This window comes from Onychostruthus taczanowskii, unplaced genomic scaffold, assembly GCF_017590055.1.
Source record: "Onychostruthus taczanowskii isolate IOZ18803 unplaced genomic scaffold, ASM1759005v1 scaffold21, whole genome shotgun sequence".
NCBI classification, from domain to species: Eukaryota; Metazoa; Chordata; class Aves; order Passeriformes; family Passeridae; genus Onychostruthus; species Onychostruthus taczanowskii.
Genome location: NW_024499351.1, coordinates 11,226,042 through 11,247,037, shown reverse-complemented (window position 1 = coordinate 11,247,037; position 20,996 = coordinate 11,226,042). Strand labels below are relative to the sequence as shown.

Below are 20,996 nucleotides of genomic sequence, written 5' to 3'. Positions count from 1 at the left end.
GGAAGAGGGGGCTGGGCTGGGGGCTGCCCGCGGCCCAGCGGAGCGGCGGGCCGGCCGCCGCACGCTACGGTAGGTGGCAGTGCCGCCCGATTTTATGAATGGAGGAGGAGGAGGAGGAGGGGAGGCAGATGGATGCGGGGAGGTGGTGATAGAGAAGAGGGGGGGCGGAGGGAGGGGGGGAATTTTCTGGCTGTGCTCCGGCCTCCACCTCCGTCCCCCTCGCCCCTGCGCCAGGCACCCTCCCCCCGCCATTAGCATAGGCCTGCCCGGTTTACATGTCGGGCTGCACGTTGCCGCGGCCGGATCCAGCAGCCAGCAGCGCTGGCAGCCGCCCCGAGTCAGCTGCTTCCCCGCGAGGAGCGGCGGGAGCCGAGCGGGGCGGGCGGCGGGAGGCGCCCGCGGGCACCGCCGTTAAGGTGTCCTCGAGGAGATGGATCCGGATCCGGATCCGGCACCGGCACCGCCGCCCCCGCCCGGCTGCCCGCGCCCCGGGCCGAGCGGGACCGCGCAGGTTTTACCCCGGCCTGCCACCGTGACTCCGGGCCCTAGCGTGGCCCTGCGCCACTCTCCACTGTCCCTCGGTGCCCTGTTGGCACTCCCGGGGTGCGGGTGCTGGGAGCAGGCTGGGCTTTGGGGGGCACAGCCGCCTCGTGCTGTCTACAGACTCCCTGCTGCCCGTTTCCATGCCCGGCCTCGCAGGGCAGTGCCGGGGCATCCTCTTCTTCTGCAGCTTCTTTATGCCCCGGGGCATGTTCACAGCCCCACATCCTGCTCTCCAATGATCCACCACTTGCATCAGAGATTCCCTTCGGTGGGGAAAGCCAGGAGAAGAAGCTGAGTAACTCCCTGGTATTTGCTGGCAGAGGCAGGAAGTGAGGTCTGCTTGGTGCTTTGATATAAGGAGAGGAAAAACCTCCTTTCCTCTTTTTTTTGTGTTCGTTTCTGGGGCCTCCGAGGCTCACCTGGGACTGTATGTGTTGGTCGTTTCCAGCTGGATCTGGGATTTCCCACTTTAGGGACCAGGACAATAGCTTCGCTGGCACAGCTGTGGGACCGGTGACTGAGCGGAAGAAGTGACTGAGCACAGCCCTACAGCTTCCATCTCCCCCCGGGGCGGGTGTGGATCATGCCTGCAATGCACCACGAACCAGCCCTTGCTGTTCCCAGCAGGGAGTGAGCTGGGGCAATCGCTGCTTTCCTATCCACCCTGCCCGTTCTGTCATACGGCAAATGAAATTTCCTTCAGAGGCAGCTTTGTCTGCCTGCATTGGTGAGGTTTCCTTCTGGGGAGCGTTGGAGGTGCAGAGCTACTGGTGGGGAGCTCTGGATAAGATGCTGAGAGAGGCGCTTCTCCAGGAGAGAAGGTCTAACATGGCTTTTCCAAATAGCACATTGACCCAGTTCCTGCTGGGGGTATTCACCCATGTGTCACCCCCATGCCACTAGGCAGGAGCAGAACTGTCCTGAGGTATGGGGCCAGGGACCCCACAGAAAATGCCACCACAGTGCTTTCAGTGGCTTTCAGTAGCACCCATGTTACTTAGGGGATGGGCAAGGATGGTGCTGCAGTACTGACCTCTTCAGCATGGCCAGCTCTGCCCCAGGAATGATGCCATGCTGATCTAGTGGTGCCCTTGGAACTGTTTGGGCACCAGTTCAAGCACTTTGGTCCTGCTCTAGCCTGGATGATCCCTAAATGCCTGACCTAATGTGATTTCAGCAGGACACAGGGCTTTTCATCACCTGTTGCCTGACCAGTTAGGTAGGATTGCTGTGTGCTGGGAGGTGGTTACTCTAAGGGTGTCTGTGCTTCAGTGATATCCTGGAACCTGCATGATCTTTCATCCAGAGAGCAGGCAAGAGAACTCCCTATCCAGTGGAGTGAGGTGCCCCTGGGGCTGCGAGGGGATGCAGCTTGTAGTGCAGTAAGGAGAGCCTGTAGTGGCATAGATGCTTCCACATTGTGGTGGGCCCGAGGTCCCTGCCTAGTTTTGCACTTTGCAGCACCTCCAAGCACTGGCATCACAGGCCTTGATGGGCTCAAGCCCAGGGAGGATGAGGGCACAGCTTGCCGCCCTGTGTTAACTTGGTTCGAGGAAAGAAGAGCATCTAAACTCCAGATGAAGCATGGAGCAGAGCCCAGCTGCTCAGCTGGGCCTGCAGTTTCTTACCTCCACCCTGTGACCAGCATTAGTTCTCACTGCTTGGCTGCCAGGAACTCAAATGGTGCCTTGCAGGGACAAGCTGTCAATCCAGGGATTTTTGTTTTCATATTAAACCAGCTAAGTATTCAGAATCAGTTCCAGCTACCACCACAGGGAAAGCTACTCCAAGATACATAAATCCGTGCCAAACCTGCCTGTGCTACCTCTGAGGCAGCAGTGCCACTGCTCTGTGGTGCTGCAGGGAGTGGGTGTGTGGCAGGGCTCCTACCACCGTCCAGCACTCACACGGTGTCCAGCCGAGCTCATGGGGAGAGGATCTCTGTGCAAACCTGCCAGGCAGCACACAGGGAGCTTGCCTGGTACCATTTTGCTGAGGGGCATCCAAATGCATGCCCAGATCCCTGTCCTCAGGCAGCGGTTGGAAAGGAGGGGATAATGCTTGCCTGCAGCCTCAGGGGGAGGAGAGCAGGATGGGGGAGCTGGTGTGCAAGCCACCATCCTGTGCTCAGGCCCTGTGGCTGTGGGGGACACCCACTGCACACCCGTGCACGGGGCAGGATGAGACCTCGCCGGGTAGGACAGCCACACTCGGGCCATTTGCTGCGTGCCTGGCACTTTGTCTTGCTGGGTTTTCCCCATGTGGTTTGCGGGACCTGGAGCTTGTTGGCCTGCTGGGCACACCACACAGCATATCCCTTTTCCAGGGTGAGCTTGTCTGGCTCTCCCAGTCCTGTTTTGGGAAGCAGGGATCAGGGGAGTACGTCCTGCCGGGCACGTAGGCCATCCTTGGGTAATGACTCTGAGTGTTTGGCCGTCTGATGCAATGAACTAATTAGGAATTTGCTGTCACCACAGCTGGACTCACCTGGTTTGTACGCTACAGCCGGGTGATCCTCACTCCGTGTGACAGTCCTCCAGCCTCGCGGGGCACCAGGAATAGCAGCAAGGGGATCACATGGCCACTCTGGCTGTCCTCCCCTGCACTATGACAGCCTTCTGGCAGCCACGCGAGCAAGCGTCATGAGGTGGCTTCAGTGGCTGTGGAGGAACGTGCTCCTCCTTACGAGCCCCCGGGACAGGCAGGTGACGTGTCTCCTGATGTGCTGGCAGCACACGTGGCTGGGGCACAGCCCTGGCATTAGGCAGCCATGGTCATGGCACCCTTCCTCTCAGGGATTCAACAAAGATAGCCAAGGACACTCAGGTGACCAAGTGCCTTTGGAAATCTCTCCCTGGTGGTTTGCAAGGATTGTCGTGTCAGGCAAAGAGCTGAGCAGGGCAGACTTGCAGCAGGGAAGTGTCCTGCTGCTGTCCAGGTATGGCATCTGCTTGTACTGTCCCTGTGGTGCCAGCAGCTGTGAGTGAGATGGGGTAGGCACAACACACAGGGACTCCACTTCCCAAGTAACACACAACACAGAGAATCCTTCAATGCTGATGAATGATTTTCATACCTGTCCACGTGCACAGGTTGCATACTGGGCCTTCAGTGCTGATGCTAGCTCAGGGCATGCTAGCGTCACTGGGTTTCCCCCCAGGGAATGCCTGGAAAGAGCCCACTCCCAGCATGTGCCATGGGCTGGTGTCTGTGAGTGGGCATGCTGAGAACCACCGTGGTGACCATGAAGGTGGGGGGTCCTGGGGAAGGCATGCTGGGCATAAGCAGAAATCAGCCACAGCTGCTGGAAGAGCCTCGGAGGGGAAAAGTATTCAGCCCACGGAAAATGAATTATTGTTGACGTTCCCTGAACATTTGTTTAGATTAAGCAATATGGCTCCAAGTTTCTCAGCTGTGGGGAGCCGGTCACCACAGCACTTACTGGATGTTTTTTGGTGTTGCTGTTCATGGCACTGGCCAAGAGACTAAGTGGCGGTGGGGAGAGCTGGCCCCACCCTCGGGAGCCTCCTCCTCTGCACCACACCATCTCTCCCTGGTTTCTCCTCAGCCAGAGAGCTGAGGCAATGGTGGTTTTCCTTTCCAGAAGTGGGTGCTCTGGGTGATGCCCTGTCCCAGAAGGCATATGCAGCATTTGCAAGGAGGCCATGGTGAGGCATCTGGTGCAGGACCTGCCGAACATTCCTGTGGGTGCTGGAGATATGGAGGTGACAGGCAGCCTTGCCCCAGCTCGATCCCAGCCCTGCTGGTGACACTGGGGTCCCTGCAGTCATCAGGCAGGCATTGACTGTTCCACCAACTTCCAAATGCAGAGTTTAGGAAAGGCTGTGGCTGGGGACTGTGAGCTGCTCTCCATTGGCACCAACCTTTTGTAGCAGTTGTATGTGTGGCTCTGCCAGCTGGGCATGCAAAAATACCTTAGAGGCACGGAATAAAACGTATTAATTTCTTAGAAATCTGTATAAATTGGAACCATCTCCCAACAAGAAGTGCTGAGTTTGGTTTCCCGATGTAAAGTGGCAGCTACAATGAAGAAAAAGACAAAAAAAGAGGCTGGACCACCCACTGTCAGGGGAGAGAGTGCCCTGGGCCCCCGGGGTGCTGGGAGGGGAAACCATCTGGGCCCTAGGGTCTCTGCAGGTGGGACGTTTGCTGCCTGCAAATGTGGGGAAGCCTTCCCGCAATCCTCCACAAATCCAAGAGAGCCACCTTAAGAGCTCTCCCTCCATAGGACCAAACGGGATCCGCCAGGCGTTTCATATACCATATTCTATAGCCAAGGAAGCCTTAACAAAGAGCCGTACGCTCTCACGTTTCGCTTCAGGCTTCTCCCTGCTGCAGCTGGAGCCGAGTTTTTAAAAATCTTTGTGTCATTATTTCGTTCCTCTTTTGATTCAGCCATCGAGGGACAAGGAGATGCCAAACGAAAAGAATGGGCATTTAAACAGAACTAGATTGAAGAGGCAGTGTGTGCGCTGAACAACAAGTCTTTTTACATTTCATATGATCTTATACATGGGCTCCATTCAGTATATTTCCCCTCTGTTTCATCTGAATGTACAGAATTAGCCATTCACATCCTCTGGAATTACGGCTCTTTAACATTTCCATTCTGAGCTGCCTCCATATTTTGGGGGTTGGGAGTGTTATTAGCTCAGCTGGGGAAGCACAGGCTGAGGTCAGAGTTGGTCTTGCAGTCTGGAAATGAGCTTTTTCTTTTTTTGGAAAGTGCAAGATTTGGTGCATGACGACTCTGGTCAGAAAGATATATGACCATACACAATAACGTGTATGTGCTAGAACATGCATGGACCTGGTTTCAGTGGAGGGGGTCTTTGTCACATTAATCCCAGTGAAGTTATTTCTTTAGACAGAAAAACGAGCCTCAGTTTTCGGATGCCGGGTGAGCTCTGCAATCGCCTGAGGTCGCACCAGTGGCTGTGTCCTTGTGCGTGGCTGCTGCCTCATTGTCTTTTTGAAAGGCAAATATCAAAACCAAATATTTACTGTGCTATTTACTAACGCTCCCTAGATACTGATACAAATTTAGAAGAGTTGGCCCAGAAAACTCATTCAAACTGAGTTAGAGTCACAAGAGGAAAACCATGAGGGATGTGTGCGTGCAGCTAATTCTGCTGAAAAGCTCAGGACCTGGCACTGCTGCCCCAAGTGAGGATGGGACTGCGCAGTGGCATTGGTGCATCCTGCAGCCTATGCTGCCTTCCCTGAGAGCATTCCTGTGGTGTTACTTACACACATCATCAGAAGGAAAGAGGCTGGCTTGGGAGTGTTTCTCTTGTGAATCTGCCTTTTTTCTAGCTTTACTTGTCTGCTGGCACACCTAGGCCAGTGTCCTCTTTGGGGGTGTTCCCCCTTTCCCCAGCATTTACATACAGGAGGGTTTATTGCCAGACAGCTGGGATGTCACAGTGGGAACAATCTGCAGAGGAGAGAGCGGAACCTGCCGTGTCTCCGCTGGCTGCTTTGCGATGCCTGCGTGCTGCAGAGAGGTGCTTCCCCTGGGAGACCTGCAGGCTGTGGACTGAGTAGTCTGCAGGAACCAACATCCCAGAGGGAAGTTTCTGCCTCTTCTGCCACTCTTTCTTTGCTATATATTTAACTTTTTCTATCTATGGCTCCTGCATCATCATTTCCTCAGGCCACTTCATCTGGTTGTTGTGGATATGAGGACAAGGTGGCAGACAACAAACAAGGGCCCCCAACAGGGCAAATAAACCCAGCAAGGTCAAGTGTGACTCAGAAGGCAGCAAGGCTCCCATTTTCCCCCTCACCTGGCTTTCTGTAAGACAAGGTTTAGCTGCTCCTCAAGGGCAGACCTGGGGGCTGCAACATCCTGCTCTGCAGGGGATTGTTGCCAGCTGACTTCACTTTAATACACAGCATGTGCTAGAGAGGGTTCACCTGAGCCAGGCACAAATCCCAAGTCCCCTGTCGACCACCCCTGAACCAGTCAGACTCAACCAGGTTGCAGGCTTTCCCGGAGATCCCTTCAGTCACAGCCCCCTGCCTTAATTTAACCTGGTTATTTATACCTTTTCCTGTGTGTGTTTAATTATAGCAAAACCTGGCAATACTGCTGTGCTTAACGGTCTGTTGGCATTTCCATTATGAGCCCAGACTGGAAGGGATTATATAGCCTGAGTGTTTGAACTGAGCCTCAGACAGAGACTTGGCTTAGACTTGCAACCCAAATACAGAGATTTCCAATTGGCTAATGGCAGTTTTGAAAAGGGAACATTTTTCACATGCTTAGGCCCTTCCATTTGCTTAAGCTGCCTTCCTCTGTTTTAAACTCAGCAAGCAAGGAGTCGTAATTCAGCCTGTTACAGCAGTGACTCATGTTCATTGCACAGTGATGCCATAACCAGCCAAGGCTAGGCCTTCTGCCTTAAGAGGAATTACACACAGAGAGATGACTGGGGAAAATCAGCTCTTTCACTCACCAGAGTCACACCATCTGTGCATCCTAACTGCAGCTGCCATGGCCAGCATGAGTTGTCTGACCACGTCTCAGGCTCTGCAGTGGAGACACCTAATGTCACCAACATGTCCTGGACTTCATGAGCAGCAAGTAGCACTTACAAGGCATGTAAGTTGTTTCATCCTCACGTAGATGAATCAAACAGGGTCAAGTCCTAAAAATGCTTTTTCTGTGGGGAGTTGTGGTAACAGGCTCAGGCAGCAGTGTCCACAGCAGGGATAGTCTGCTGGGACCAGTCACACTTGCTGGGAATCTAGAGGAGCTCCCTCCTCTAGAGGGATGTAGTCCATCCATCTATCTCCACAAGTTTTTTCTCTAACAGCATGGAAGACAGAACAAGAGCAGGCAAATAGCTATGTCTTCTTTTAATGCATAGGAGTCTTTGACACAGAAGAACCAAGTGATTTACCCATGGTCTCCCAGTAGGTCAAAGAGAGCCTTCCTGGGGAGCAAACCTACATCTGCACTGCACAGTGATGCCTCTGCAGGGCCTCTCCTCCTTCTGAATGTATTAAGTAAGCAAGTTGATACAACAAGCAAGAGAATATCAGGTTTTAGGAAGAGTTATGAGTCAAGTTGGCCAGACACCAGCAAAGAAAACTAGCTAGTAAATGAAAAGAAGCTTGTAGCAAAGACCATGTGTTGCAAACAGTCTTTCTCTCCAGGAAGCTTGCTTTTGACCTTGGTGGAAGGTCTTCTGTGCCTGTGTCCAGTGGAAAGATGGTCCATCCATTGCTGTCTCCCATGTCTTGCCTGTTGGAATCTGAAAGGAAAGAGGTGAATACCAAACCCTGTACTCAGCTGGAGGAGAAGCATCAAGGCCCAAACCTGCTGCATTTGCAGCACATACCTAGAGGGATGCTATGCAAGGTGCCCTGGCTGCTGCTCCCCTGGATCTGGGGCTGCACTTCGCTCCCCATGTCAGGGGTACCAGAGCTGGGTGAGCTCACTCAGGCTGTGCTAGGCAGCTGCACCCCCTGACCTGGGAAGGGCTGGTGGGGACTGGACAGAGGAGACAGCTCTGTTCCCATCAGGGCTGTCACCATGGGAACTTTAGGGACCGAGGCCATTTACGGCTGGTTGTAAACCCTGACTCTGACAGCAAAGCCTTTCTTCGCCTTTTCCTCTGGACTTGGCCCTGACTGTCTCAGAGAAAGCAGGCTCAAATTCTACCTCCGGCTGGCTCTGCACACACATCCCCTGGCACTGAGCGCTGGCCCGCTGCGTGGGAGCTGCTCGAGCTCAGCTAAGTGTCCTGGCTGTCTCTCCCAGAGAAAGTGGAGCAGACGCCTGAGGTTGCTGAGCATCATAGGTCTGACAGTTCTGCAGACACCTGCGGATATGCAGGGAAAGAGAAATGGTGGGTTAGCAGTGCTGTTGCCCCTTGGAGGAGCTCTCAGATCAATTTGTGAGGCAAATGATCTCTGGTGAAGTCTAGCTCTTCTCAGCAGATTCCCAGCTTTGAGGCTGGAAAGGCTCATCTTTCAGCTTGGCCAAAACTGAAAGTGCTGTGGTGAAAAGACGGAGAAACAGCTGGCAGGAGCCAGCTTGTGGAGGAGAAGTTGAGGGCAGAAGGACTTCAGCAGCCAAATCTCATCTGGTCCTTCTTCTGATGCTAAATTCTCCTGTGAAAGCCACTTGGGTTGTGCAGTTCCTGAGGACTACTCCGGGCCTGCCCAGCCTTCCTCTAGAGAGAGAGGTTAAAACACAGACCTGGTTATCGATGCTGCTCTGTGTCCTGGGAGCTAGAGTCCAGGGAGCTCATGACTGTCTTGTCCTTTTGCAGGCTCAGCACCCTAGCTGGACCACTGATCCCCCTGTGTGCCACAATGCCCTGCTAACAAAATGCAGTGGTGTGACCATGGTGCTGAAAGGGAGTCTCCATGGCAGGGTAGTGTCTGGCAGGGCAGGACTTGGGGACCAGGAGGCAGCCCTTGTTCTTCACAGTGAAGGCCTGGGGGAGGGAGGGCATTTTGCCAGACTGCCCAGCTTTCAGGAGTTCAGGTTTGTGTTAAAAAGTAAAAGCTTCCTGCAGAATGCAGGGAATTACAGCAGAATAAAAAATTAAATGCTCAACACTTAGTTATAATTTGGACTCAATGATCCTTGTGTGTCCCTTCTGACTCAAGATATTCTCATACAAAGAGAAAGCTCCAAGAGTTACTCTCCAGCCACTCCATACAGAAAGCCTTTCAGGGGAGAGCTGCCCACCGATGCTCCCTTTCCCAATGGCCCTCACATGCACAAATTTTCCTCAAAATTTTCCCCACAGCTTGAGGTCCAGCTCTGCCCATCAGGCCTGCCAAAACCTGTGACCCCATCTCCTGGCAAAGTGACGCACTTGGAATGACATGGACCACTGCTTTCTCCATTCTTCTGCTTCATGTGCCCTGATTTCCGTAGCGAATGAGTCACTGGCTGGCACCTTGGCTGGAAGATGGATGAGCCACCCCCATGCTGCTGACACAGCCTGAATACAGACTTTCTGCTCTTACCTAGGTATGAGACCAGGAAGAGGATGTGTGCTTCCTAAGAAAAAGTGACTGGATTTGTTCTGGGCTTCCTGTGGGATTCTGGGAGAAAAATGAAAAGGCTTTGCTGCTGAGGGTAAGCACTGCTTTTTTTTTTTTTTTTTTTTTTTTTTAATGTGTGTTGCTTTTGCATTTCTTTATTTTCAAGAAAGTGGTAGGAAAATTTTCCTCCTTAAGGGAAAAACAAAGCAAAAGCAGAGACTGGTAGTGTTGACTGCTCATCCATGGAGAACAGTGGTTCCATGAAAGGCTAATGTCTGTTTGCACTGGTTCCTACAGCTAATGAAGTATGACTGTGAAGGGGGCTCCTAATGCTAGTGCGAAGCAAGGCTCACAAGCTTCAAATGTTTTCTTGGATGATCTCCAAACCTTCTGCCCTCCTTTGGGCTACAGCTGAGGTTGGAGACCTCAGAGCTGTGGAGACTTCAGTGCAGCTGCTTCCAAGCAAAACCAGAGCCATCACAATGAAAATAAATAAATAAACAAATAGTGCTATTCTGAGCCTCAGACACATTGGAGTGTTTCATTTGCACCACAGCGTGCAGGATGTGTTCCTCCCTGTTTGGGAGCAGTGTCCTGGTTTCCAGTCTATTACTTTCTGGTGAATTCCCTCCTCTGTCTTCCGAGAGGGGAGCCTGCACACCTCTAGTACACTCTCAGCTCACTCTTAAAGGGCTCTGTTGGTTTCCACTATCAGGGCATCATGGTGCAGGACTGATTCACCCCGTACCAGCATGAGCACTCACAGTGTATTTCCATGACATGCAGCTACCCTTCCATACCTCCTGTTAAAAGAAACCTTTTTGCAGGTGTGGTCTTGTTCTGACATCTCCAAAGTCAGCTCTTATGCTCCCTGCACACCTTTTGGCTGTCACCTCTGCCTGCAATGCCGTCCAACACCTCTTGGTTTAAATGAGTGTTTGCCTCATTTATTGCAGGTAACATTCTGCAGCTGGCTGTCCCCTCCTCCTGGCCCTCTCCTTATTTCTTCTTGGAATACTTCAGCTCTCTCCAGGGCTGCAGCCTTGCAGGATCCTCTGCATCACTGTTCTGTGCTCTCAGTTGGTTGCATTTCTTCATGCAGAGCCCTCATGGAGGTTCACCTTCCTTTTCCCTCCTAGATTCAGTCCAGTTTCCCTTCAGTCAAATTCCCATCCCAAATCCTCCCTCTTCGTAGCAGTTCCTGGGTTTGTCTCTTGGTCAGTCAGCGCCTTTCCCCAAATGCCTGTGCATGCATTGCTCATTCTGTCTGAGCCAGGATGGAGCGTGTGAGGTGACAGGAGCTGCCTAGTCTCAGGGATGGACCGGACTTGTGATTTGGATTGCAGCGATCCACAGCTTTGCTTCTCTGGAAATCCTGCTCAGCCCCTGGCTGGACCGCATCCTGAAAGGGGAAGAGTTTCAGGGAATTCGGCCGGTAAGCTCTATAAGACTGCCTTAAGGGAGCACATGTGAAACGGAACATTTCAAAGACTTGGCTAAGTTTGGCGGCAGCAAAGGGTGCATCTGGACAAAACCAAAGGCCTTCCCTGCTTCTCCTTTTGCCAAACTTCAAGTCTGCATGCCAAAAACATGCAGCTTGAAGAGCTCTTCAAAGAAAAGGTCATCAGATTTCTCTGTAACAAAAGCAAGAGAAACCAAAGCATTTCCCCTTACAATGTTCTTGGAAGTAGATGAATCATTTTGGCTGAAATTATATATTTTATAACTCTATTTGCTTAGATACTTCATCATTAGGCAGCTAACCAGCAAGATGAAGTTCAACCCAAACATTTTAGCATGGCCTAGTTAAAACCAGCTGAATAACAGCACTTGGCATAGGAAGAGTGACTGCAGGTCCACAGCGCTGGGAAGGAGCAGACTTACCTGCAATGCCTGTCCCTTGTGTCATTGCTTTCATAGATCTCCTGGAATGGTGATAATGTTTGGTCAGGGTGAAGAAAACTTAAACTTGCATCCTTTTTTGCCTTCATTTTCTTTCTCCTTCAAGTCAGAATAACAGTGCCCCATCTTTGAGCTGTGAGTGGTATGGCCTGGTTTGGAGATGGCATTTGGAGTGCAGATAGTATGATTTCTTAGGCATAGTACAGTTGCTCAGCTTATACCAGTGCTTTCCAGCTACCTCAAAACTACACCTCACGGCAGCTCTGAATGGTGGTGTATCCTGCAACACATTCTGCACCAGCAGGAGGCTGTGTGATCCTCACCCCAGGGCGAGGAGGGGAGGGAAGAGTGGAGCCAGGAATCACAGACCAACGTGAGTTGGGAAGTCCAGATGTGCAAGAGGAAATGGATGAAGATGGGGGCTCTGGGGGCAGGCAGGGCTGGACGAGGCTGTACCACCGCTTGGGGCTCTACAGTATCCTCTCCCATTTTTCTGCAGCGCGATGAAATGGTGCTTTACCAGCTTCTCTTCTGGTGGTCTGTGGTCTGTCAAGCCAGAGAGTCAGCATCCCAAACAGAAGTGATGCTGACAAGGACTGGGAGGAACTCGTACTCCAAGGAGACCAGCACTGGGATGTACAGCTGGGCCATAGCAAATGGCAGAGGGCTGCACTGCAGCACTGGAGGTGTTGCAGAGGACGGCAGAAGCCTTCAGTCCTTGTTTAGCTGCTGAAACACTGTGCACAGAGGTGGGTGCAGATGCTGCATCAGCTCACGGCCCTGTTCCCTCCTCTCTCTCCTGCACCACTGCTGTGCCCTGGCACAGGCCACTGCTGTCACAGAAGACAAGGAAGGCAAAAAGCTGACCCTGCTGTGGTGGTGCTGCAGTGGGTGCAGACAGGGCTGGCAAGCCCTTTGCGAAGGTGCTGTCCTCAGAGGCACTGGTTTTGCCCTGCTGACAGTTTCCCATGAGCATTCTTTTTCCTCTCTGGGAGACTAAATAACCTCCGAGCAAGGAGAATCTGGCAGTCATCCCGGGCCCTGCTGTGTCACTGGAGTGTTTGGGGAGGGGAGAGAATAACCCAAGAGGTGGAGAGCAGGAACTCCTGGTGCAGCTGCAACTTTCACAGCAGTCTCCTTACTCTCCATCTCTGCCATGGGAAGGGCTCTCCACATCTCCTGGGTGCTCAATGAGGAGCAAACCATGCTTTCCTTTCTGCCCATATGCTGAGTCTGTGGCATCTCTCTCCCATATAAGTATTTCTTGCCACTGGTGATATGGATGCTTTTGACAAAGAAATAAAAAAGGAGGGATGTGTCAGGGCCTGGACAAGGAAATAAATATTTAGACTCAGATCCACAGAAGATAATGTGGTGCTTTGCATCTGGCTGCCACCACGATGTCATGAGCAGCCTCCGAGGTCAGGAGAGTTTGTCCATCCTTTGCTTGGGTGGCTTGTGAGTGCTCAGCATGGCTCCAGCCTGGTGGTATCTCCTGCCAGCCTTGGTCACCTACTGGTGTTCCTCGGTTCAAAGCTGATGGAGGTCAGGGATGGGAGTCACTGGCCTCCCCTGGCCTTCTTCCACGCGCTCCATTTGGTGCTGCTTTGTGTGTGTGAGAGCGTGCTCCCCTCTCCCAGCTGTGCGCGCCTGCCTGCCAGCACGCCGCTGATCCAATCTGCAGCTGTGCTGGTTTTCTCCTCTCTTCTAGCTCTGAGAGTCTTGTTCATGGATTAGGGGGAAGGAAGGAGGAGGAAGAAGGGGGAGCGGGGAGAAAATGAAAAATAAATTAATGAACCGACACAGAGAGAGATGCCTAGTAGAAGTGGGTGTTCTGCCCATGGGCAGCATGGTATGGCATCATCCCCACTGTGCCTTCACCACCAGCAAGCAGAAGATGTCACCTCCCTACACCTTCCTGGAAGATGAACTGGGGTCCCTGTTGGAAGTCCTTGTGCTTTGCTGGGGGACTGCTAGCTCCTATGGGCACCAGGTTGATTCCCAGGAAAAACCAAACCACTGTCTTATGGCTTTGCACCCAGTTATGCTGGGGCTGCTGCCAAGCTCTGCGTGTGGTGAGGGGGTCACCCATCCTGCAGGCAGATCCACTGGACCTTCCTCAGTGAGGTACCATCAGCTCTTGCCCATGTACATTCGATAGAGCGCAGTGGTGAGTGCAGAGCTGGGCAGCCCCTCCGGCGGGAGCTGGCTGGCAGCTGCAGAGCTAGGACACGCAGCCTCACCACCTGACGGCCTTCTTCATTGCAGAAGGTGCCCAGGAAGTCTCCAGCTGTGACAATGTGCAGCGGAACCATGAGACATCCCAATGGGGAGAGTCCCACATCTCAGGATGTTTGGAGGTAAGTTCTGCTCTTTGCAGAAGGTTGGGGAGGCTTTCGCGGTGGACTGCCCAGGATCCTGATTCCTGTGGTATCCTACAGACACCATAATTGCCAGAAGGGCTTGTGGGTCAGGAGGTGAACTGAATGACATTTTTGAGAACTGTAGTGGCATCCTTCTCTGTCCAGTGGGGTGCTGAGACTTGTGTGAGTCAGTCTGAAGCTTTCCTCTGCATATCACAGGAGGCTCGAAGGCTTTGCCAAATGATCAGTGTGCCCCACAAAAATCTGTGATGGGTCTTGGCACTGATCACATGGGGTCTTCTGAGGATGAGCAGGACTGTGGGAAAAGTGACGGACCTGCCAAAATGGTATGTGTATACACTGTCTTGCTTCCCTGTGTTTTATGGTTGACGAATTTGAAAAAGACTCCACAGCCATCAAAATATTATCTTCCCCTCCAGAGCCTTTTTTGTAGCAGACAGTTTCTAAAATGGGCCATTTGGATTTCCCATTACTTGGCCCTGTTAATCCTGTATTTTCCCAGGAAACAGCAATGGCCTAAAGGTTGATTGTACTTTACCTGGCATGAATGCAGATCTGTGGATTACAAGGGTTCCCCCCGTGTGCAAATGAGATTAGGCAAGGCCGCAGTGACATGGGTCAAACTGGGACAGAGTAGTGGCTTCCCAGAGGGGATGGGAGGGCTGTAACTTCCTTAGCAGCTGTGATCCTGCAGATATGACGGGGAAGGCACTCAGGGGGTCTGGGCTGGTGTTTAGGCAGCCTGGAGCGGAACCAGGCTGACTTTACAGTTCACAGCTGAGGTGTTCGCTGCAGGCAGCAGAAGGTATTTTCCCAGCCTTTCTGGTGGTCCCTTTTCACAGCTGGAGAAACGCTTTGGATGTGTCTCCCCATGTCAAGCCCACGTGCTCTGTGGGGTGTGGCGGACAGCGGCTTGGACATGGGAGCAGTGAGGCTGCAGCAAACCCCTCTTTGCTTTTCACTGAGGTGCCCAGGGCAGAGGGGGAAAGGCTTCTTGTGCCCTGGTCCCCAGGCTGAGCCCCTGCCCTCATCCCTACCTTGCTCATCTTGCACACCATGGACTTCCCCTGGCTTGCAAAGCCCAGGTGTGATTGTGGCCGACCTCTGATCAGGGACTTTGCCTCCTGATCCAAGTGCATGAGGTAATGTGGTGCCACCCCTCAGCCCAAGGCTATCCCTGCCCCAGTGAGGCTGGCACAAGAAGTGTGCCCCACTCTGGTGCTGGGGGGGCAGGGAGGGGTGGATTTTGCAGCATATCTAGCTGTGCTGTGGGGCAGGGTGAGGAGCACGGACCTTGTGGCACCAGCCCTGAAACAAGTCTATGAATGAAAGAGGGGTAGCTGCTGTGTTGGTGGTGATGGTGGAAGTGAGGAAGAAGTAGCTGGAGAGAAGGGAACCCCCATCCTGTGAGGTGCTCAGTACCTCACAGGATAAGCCCTCAAAATTCCAGGGGGACTTCAGTTGTCCTCAGGTGCTGCATCCTCTGCCATCATGCCGCAAGCAGCATTCTGGGTGTGCCTCAGATAGGGACAGGGGCATCCTTCCCCCTCTCCTACCCCAGCAGAAATGTCTGCCAGCTGGGATGAAGGACGGGGGCAGCAGCTCCCAGGGGCGGCTGTGCTGGGCGTTCCCGTGAGGGGACAGGGCACAGCAAGGGGCAGGCTGGCAGCACTCTGGTGGGTGCCGAGGCCAGAGGGGCAGTCACGAGAAGGAGCGGGGGGGACATTGCAGCCTTCGTCCCACCCACCACACTGTTCAGAGGGGCGCGGCGGGGTTGGCAGATTTGTCCTCATCTCCGCTGGCCTTTGTTTTGAGCGGTGGGAAAATGCACACGGTACACGCGGGGAGGGGGGGTCAGAGCTGGCACCCCAGCACAAGCGGCGAGACTGGATGCTGGATAAGGAGCCGGTGTCCCGGAGCCCCCGGCGCTGGGAGCGGGCGCGGGACCCCCGGGCGGCTTTCCCGGGCGGAGCAGCGCTGGAGCGGGGCGGCCGCACCCCGCGCTGGGCAGCGGGACCCCCGGAGCCCGGTCCGGAGCCCCTGCGGAGCTGCCCCCGCAGCAGGGCCACCGCCGGCACGGCCCCGCCGCCCCCGTCCCGCGTGGGTGTGGGAGGCACCTTCCTCCTGCTGCAGCTCCGCCGGCAGCCCCTCCCCACCTGGGAAACAGGCTCCCTTCTCTTCCCGGCCGCTGTGCGGACACCCGGCTCTGCACGTAGCAAATGGAGGCGATTTCCTCCTTAGCGGCCCCACATGGAAAGTATTGAGACTCTGTGGTTTAGGGTTTTTTTCCTTCTTCTTTTTTTTTTTTTTTCTCTTTTATTTCTTTCTTTCTTTTTTTTTTTTTCCCCCTTTTCTTTTTTTTTTTTTTTTTTTTTCTTTCTCTCCTTTTTTTTTTTTTTTTTTTTTTTCCTTCCCTTGCCTGACATGCTCTCCCTGTGCTGTTGGTTGTGGTATTAGATCTCCCACTCTCTGATTGCTCACATACATCTGCTCCCGGTCACCGTGCAGGGCTGAATGTCAGGAAGTGACTGAATCCCGCAGTGAGCACAGCTGTGGGCTGACCTGGCAGAGGTAGCGAGAAAGGGAGCCGAGGCAGTGGTAGGGGTATTGAGAAGTAGGCAGGGAAGAAGAAAGTTTTTGGGAGGCATGGCATGGCTCAGATCTCTTGTGCTGCTTCTCTCCAGTGGGTGGACCTCTGGGGGTCCCCTGGTGTCTTGCACTGTAGTCCGGTTGGGGTCTTTGGGGTTGGTTTGTTCACAGAGGGAACACAGGGGGACTTATTCTTTTGCTTTTTCAATGGGTTATTATTTCCCAGCAACCAAGGATGGTGAAACCACCAGAGAGACCCTGGAGAAGAGCCCTTTTCTTGTCCTGCTCAGGACTTGGGGCTGGCCACAAATATGTTCTGATTGTGTGAGATGCCCATCAGCCAGTGGGACTGGGATGGCCAAGGAAACCTTGTACTGACTGGATACACTGTTTGTATGAGGGATGACTTTTCTCTGGGAAAGGACAGCAGCTGGGCAGGTATAGAATGTATATAGACACCTCTGAGCTAGCAATGCCAATAGTTAGTCACCACAAGGACATGGTCCAGGCTCCATGCTGGGGGTAAATGACTCATATTGAAGTCTGTGGGACCAGAGCTTTGTTGCTCTTGGCACTCAAACCAGCTGGATTTAATGCTAGATTGGGTTCCTCCTTCAGGACTGATAGAGAGTCCTTTGCAGAATGCTATGCCATTTGCAAGGACAGCACATATGCTCTCTGGGACAAACATCCTATGAGCCCAGGAGCCATCCTCCCCATCAGTACCCTGCTGTGTGTTTGGGGGAGTTGCCAAAGGAGTCAAGAAATTTGCAGTAAATTCTTACAGGGAATTTTTGCACTGGGCAGCTCACCAGCTTGCTGCAGTCCCTGTGCTTGTCTCTGTGCCTCATTCTGCACACCATCAGGGCTGCCTGCTGTGGCTGTGCTCAGTACACAGACAGATGTCACTGGAGGGCAAGGGATGTGTGGTGGACAGGGTGTTTTAGAACATGTTCTCAAGTGGAGTTCCTGGGCTGCTGTATTTTATTACCCAGTATGTCAAGGAGCTCCCCCATTTCTGTTCATCTGAGATGGGCAGCTGGAGCAAATCCCTTCCCCTAGGGGATGCTGCTGGTTACTCTTGCAGAAGCCCCTGGTACGTGAGGGCCAGAGCAGTGTTTCAGGAGAGGAGGTGGTGGCCCTTTTCTCCACTTACCTGGCTGGTGTTTGTCCTCCACACCATTTCCTTCCTCTAAGTAAGAGGCCACCTGAGTTGTGTTTGAGTCCCTTTCCTGCTGCTGCTCCCAGAGCTCACTGCATACAGGAATTGCTATGCCTGTGCAGACCTTGCACCATGACATCTCTTGGAGCACACTTTCTGTCCTCCCACAAGCTTCCTTCTCTGCGCTGGTTACAAACTTTCTCTCTTCCTTGGATTATTTTACATCCAAGCCTGGTCTTTTGTCTCCCCAAATTTTAACACTGTCCGAGTTCTCCTTAAGATCTAAGCCCTCTTCTTCTGCAAGCTGCAGTCCCAGTGTGGCCAGTGCTTGCAGAAGTTTGTAGGGCATGCAAAGCATGAGGGCCTTCAGAAAGCTGTGGGGCTCTTTAAATTTTTGGGGACGTACTACATTCTCCTTGTTTTGGTACTGACCTAGCCCCTTGGGGGGGTGCTAGGAGGGTGAACACAGGGTGCTGTCTGCAGAAGAAGCTCACAAGCTTGTCTGCATCTTCCTTACAAGCCAAACTGATTTTGCTCTTGAAGCATATGGGGAATCTTTGGGCAGTGGTACAGAGTTTTCTTTGTTGCCAGCCCCTCAGTAAGATCCCCGGCCGGATCAGCCTTCCACTGGCTGATGCAGACAGCACCAATAGACTCAGATCTTGGTGGCCAATAGTGGAGGAGCAGACTGTGGGGTGACAGGAGATGCAGCCCATCAGGAGCCAAGGGAGGGCCCAGGAGTCAGGCTGCCTGGGGGAGGAACCCTGCAGTGCAGTGGGGCTGGGTTCTCTCAGCCCTCACCAACTCCATTTTTGGAGAAGTATAGTCCTGTTCGTTTGGGCAGCCAGTTCTGCTGTGAGCTCAGGGATGTACTGAAGTGGGACTAAAGGCTTTGGAAGGAGAAACAGTCCCTCAGTGTGGCCCTGGCAGTCAGAGCAGAGCAAACATGTCCCTGTTTCTATGCATCCTTGTGCCTCAGGATGCAACTGCAGGCCTTTCCCAATGCCTGACCTGTAATGCCACCCCTTGGTCTTTGGGGTCTCTCCTTGCTTTACTCTTCCTCTGAGAAGGCTGATCTGGGTCCTCTCTCCCCCACATCAGCTTCCAAGACCCCACTGTCACCCAGGCCCCCTGCAAACACCATCCCTCTTCTGGAAGCTATGCAGCACAGCCCCAGCACTGAGCATCCCCCAGGTCTGCTCGGCCCCGTTAGCCAGTGACTTGCATCCTGACATGGTCACCTGCAAGGAGCTGGCACCAAGGCCCACGGAAGCAGGTGAAAGGCACACGTGGGCTGCTGCCACCCTCTTGCCTGGCTTGCACCACAGCGCTGCCGGGCTCAGGGTGTGGAGATTGGGAGCATGCTGCCTGGGATTCCTGGGCAAGCCTTAGCCAGAGCTCTGCTCCTGTACGTGCAGCCTGGCACTGAGACAGGAATGAGCTTCTCTGAGAGGCAGGGATAAACGAGAGGTGGTGATAAATGAGCCTGGGTAATTAATTCACACTCCTGATACCTGTTCGCTCTCCCAGATGTGTGTGTTGGCATGATCCTGGGCAGGGTTTGGCCTGGCATCCAGCAGACATCCCCCTTTATCTCAGTTAGTACATGAAACCTGTTAACTGTATCTATCGCAAGCCCTGAACTCAGGATGGCGATTTCACATGGAACAGCAGCACTCATAAAGTGGATCTGAGCAGGGCACTCAGCTGGACTCCAAGGCTGCAAGGAGGAATAAGAGACCTCCAGACTGTGATTTCATCCCAGGCTCTTTGCAAACTCAAATCCTCCTCACTCAGCTGGGGCAGGCAGGGTCTGCAGAAGGTTGTCCAACTCAACGTATAGCAGGCTCTGCAGGGAAGGTTTCCCCTCTGATGATCTCTGCTAAAGGATGTCCCAGCCCTGCCTGCAGCAGCTGGGAAAAAGTGGCCACGTGAAACCTGGAAACTTGTTACATCTGCAGTAGTTAGAAATTGGGAGCAATTAATCTCTGTAAAGTCCTTATCTGGAAATCAGGCAGTGAGGCTCATCCCAAAATACATGTGCTGCCAAAGCTCTGTGTGTAGCATGGACACAAGGGTATTACTTAGGGTGTTGCTCTTGGGGGAGCTGGCTGCCCTGCTCCAGGAGTATCCCAAGGCTTCCTGCCTGGCCTGCACATGCACTGCAGACAGGTCATTAATTTCCATTTCACAGCCCAATCTCTTCTTCCTCTGAAACAATTACTTAAAAGTTTCTTTGCAGCCCTCCAGGCGTCCCACCCTCTTGCTGGCTTCCATTTCCATAGTTTTCTCCAGCTTGTCTCCACAGGACTTTGCCACCAGCCTCCCTTCAGAGGAGCTTCATAGCTGGGGCCCAGAATGGGGATATATGGAAATACCTTGTAGACCAGACCTACACCTTCAGACAAAAAAGAGAGAAGCCCCTAAAAGGAGCATGGGAGAAAATTTGGGCAGTGCCTTGCTCCCAGGGGAAAACAGGTCTGTTCTTTAGGGCAACATCCTAGCGAACTTCTTGGGGCTGCTTTTGGATGAGGGGCTTCAAAGCAACAAGCCAGGTCAGCAAGCACATCCTTGCTTCTCTTCTGGAGTGATGATCTCATGTTGACATAGGTAATAATAAAAGGCTTTTTTTGCCTTTGGTATCCTGGAGGCCATACCTTGTGTACCACTGGGGCCATACCTTGTGTCTGGAATGCAGGAGCTGATTTTTGACCAAATACTACTTCTGCAAGCAGAGCCCCTGGGGTGCTGCTGGGTCCTGTTGAGACACAAAACTATAAAAGATGTATTATAAAAGTACATCCTTCCAAGGATGTACTTCTTCCAGAGCAGACAGCCAAGCAACAACCCTGGCACCAGGCACTAGGGATATGGGGAAGACCAGGAAATTCAGTGAGGCAGGTTCACAGCTGGGTTAAAGCAAGTGGCTGAGATTGATCTCAGTCTATGCTCTCCAGCGCCACAGTGGAAAAAGAGATCTGGAGAAGATATGTGGGAAGCTTCTGTTGGACACAAGCAGGTGAGAAGTGAAGGAGCATGCAGGCCCTTGCTGGGAAAGCAGGCCAGCAGGCGGAACTGATCGCCTGGCAGGACCTACTCCCTCCAAGACCTTGAGAAAGTGGGGAGGGACCATGAAGTTGTTGGAAGTGGAGGTGCTGTGTGTGATGGGTGGGAAGGGAGACTGGTGTCCAGCAAAGCTATAACCACTCACTATCATGAGAGGTTCCACAGGACATCTGTCTCTGTCCTAGAAATTCGTAAATCACCTCTCAGCTTGAATCACTGCAGCAGCACAGCAATATTCTGCACAGCTTTTGTCTCTTCCCTACCTAAAGGTGGGCTGGTCCCTTCCCCCAGCTGCTCTTCCCACACTCACTGAAGGC

General features: G+C 53.0%; 1 long non-coding RNA gene across 2 annotated transcripts in view; it reads left to right on the top strand.

Annotated features, from left to right (window-relative positions):
* Positions 1-10,088, top strand: part of LOC121335823 — a 12,169-nt gene extending 2,081 nt beyond the window's left edge. For both annotated transcript variants that reach the window (XR_005952648.1, XR_005952649.1), the window contains exons 2-3: positions 9,563-9,670; positions 9,874-10,088. This is a non-coding gene — a long non-coding RNA (uncharacterized LOC121335823). The remainder of the gene's footprint in view (positions 1-9,562; positions 9,671-9,873) is intronic.
* Positions 10,089-20,996: the final 10,908 nt, after the last annotated feature.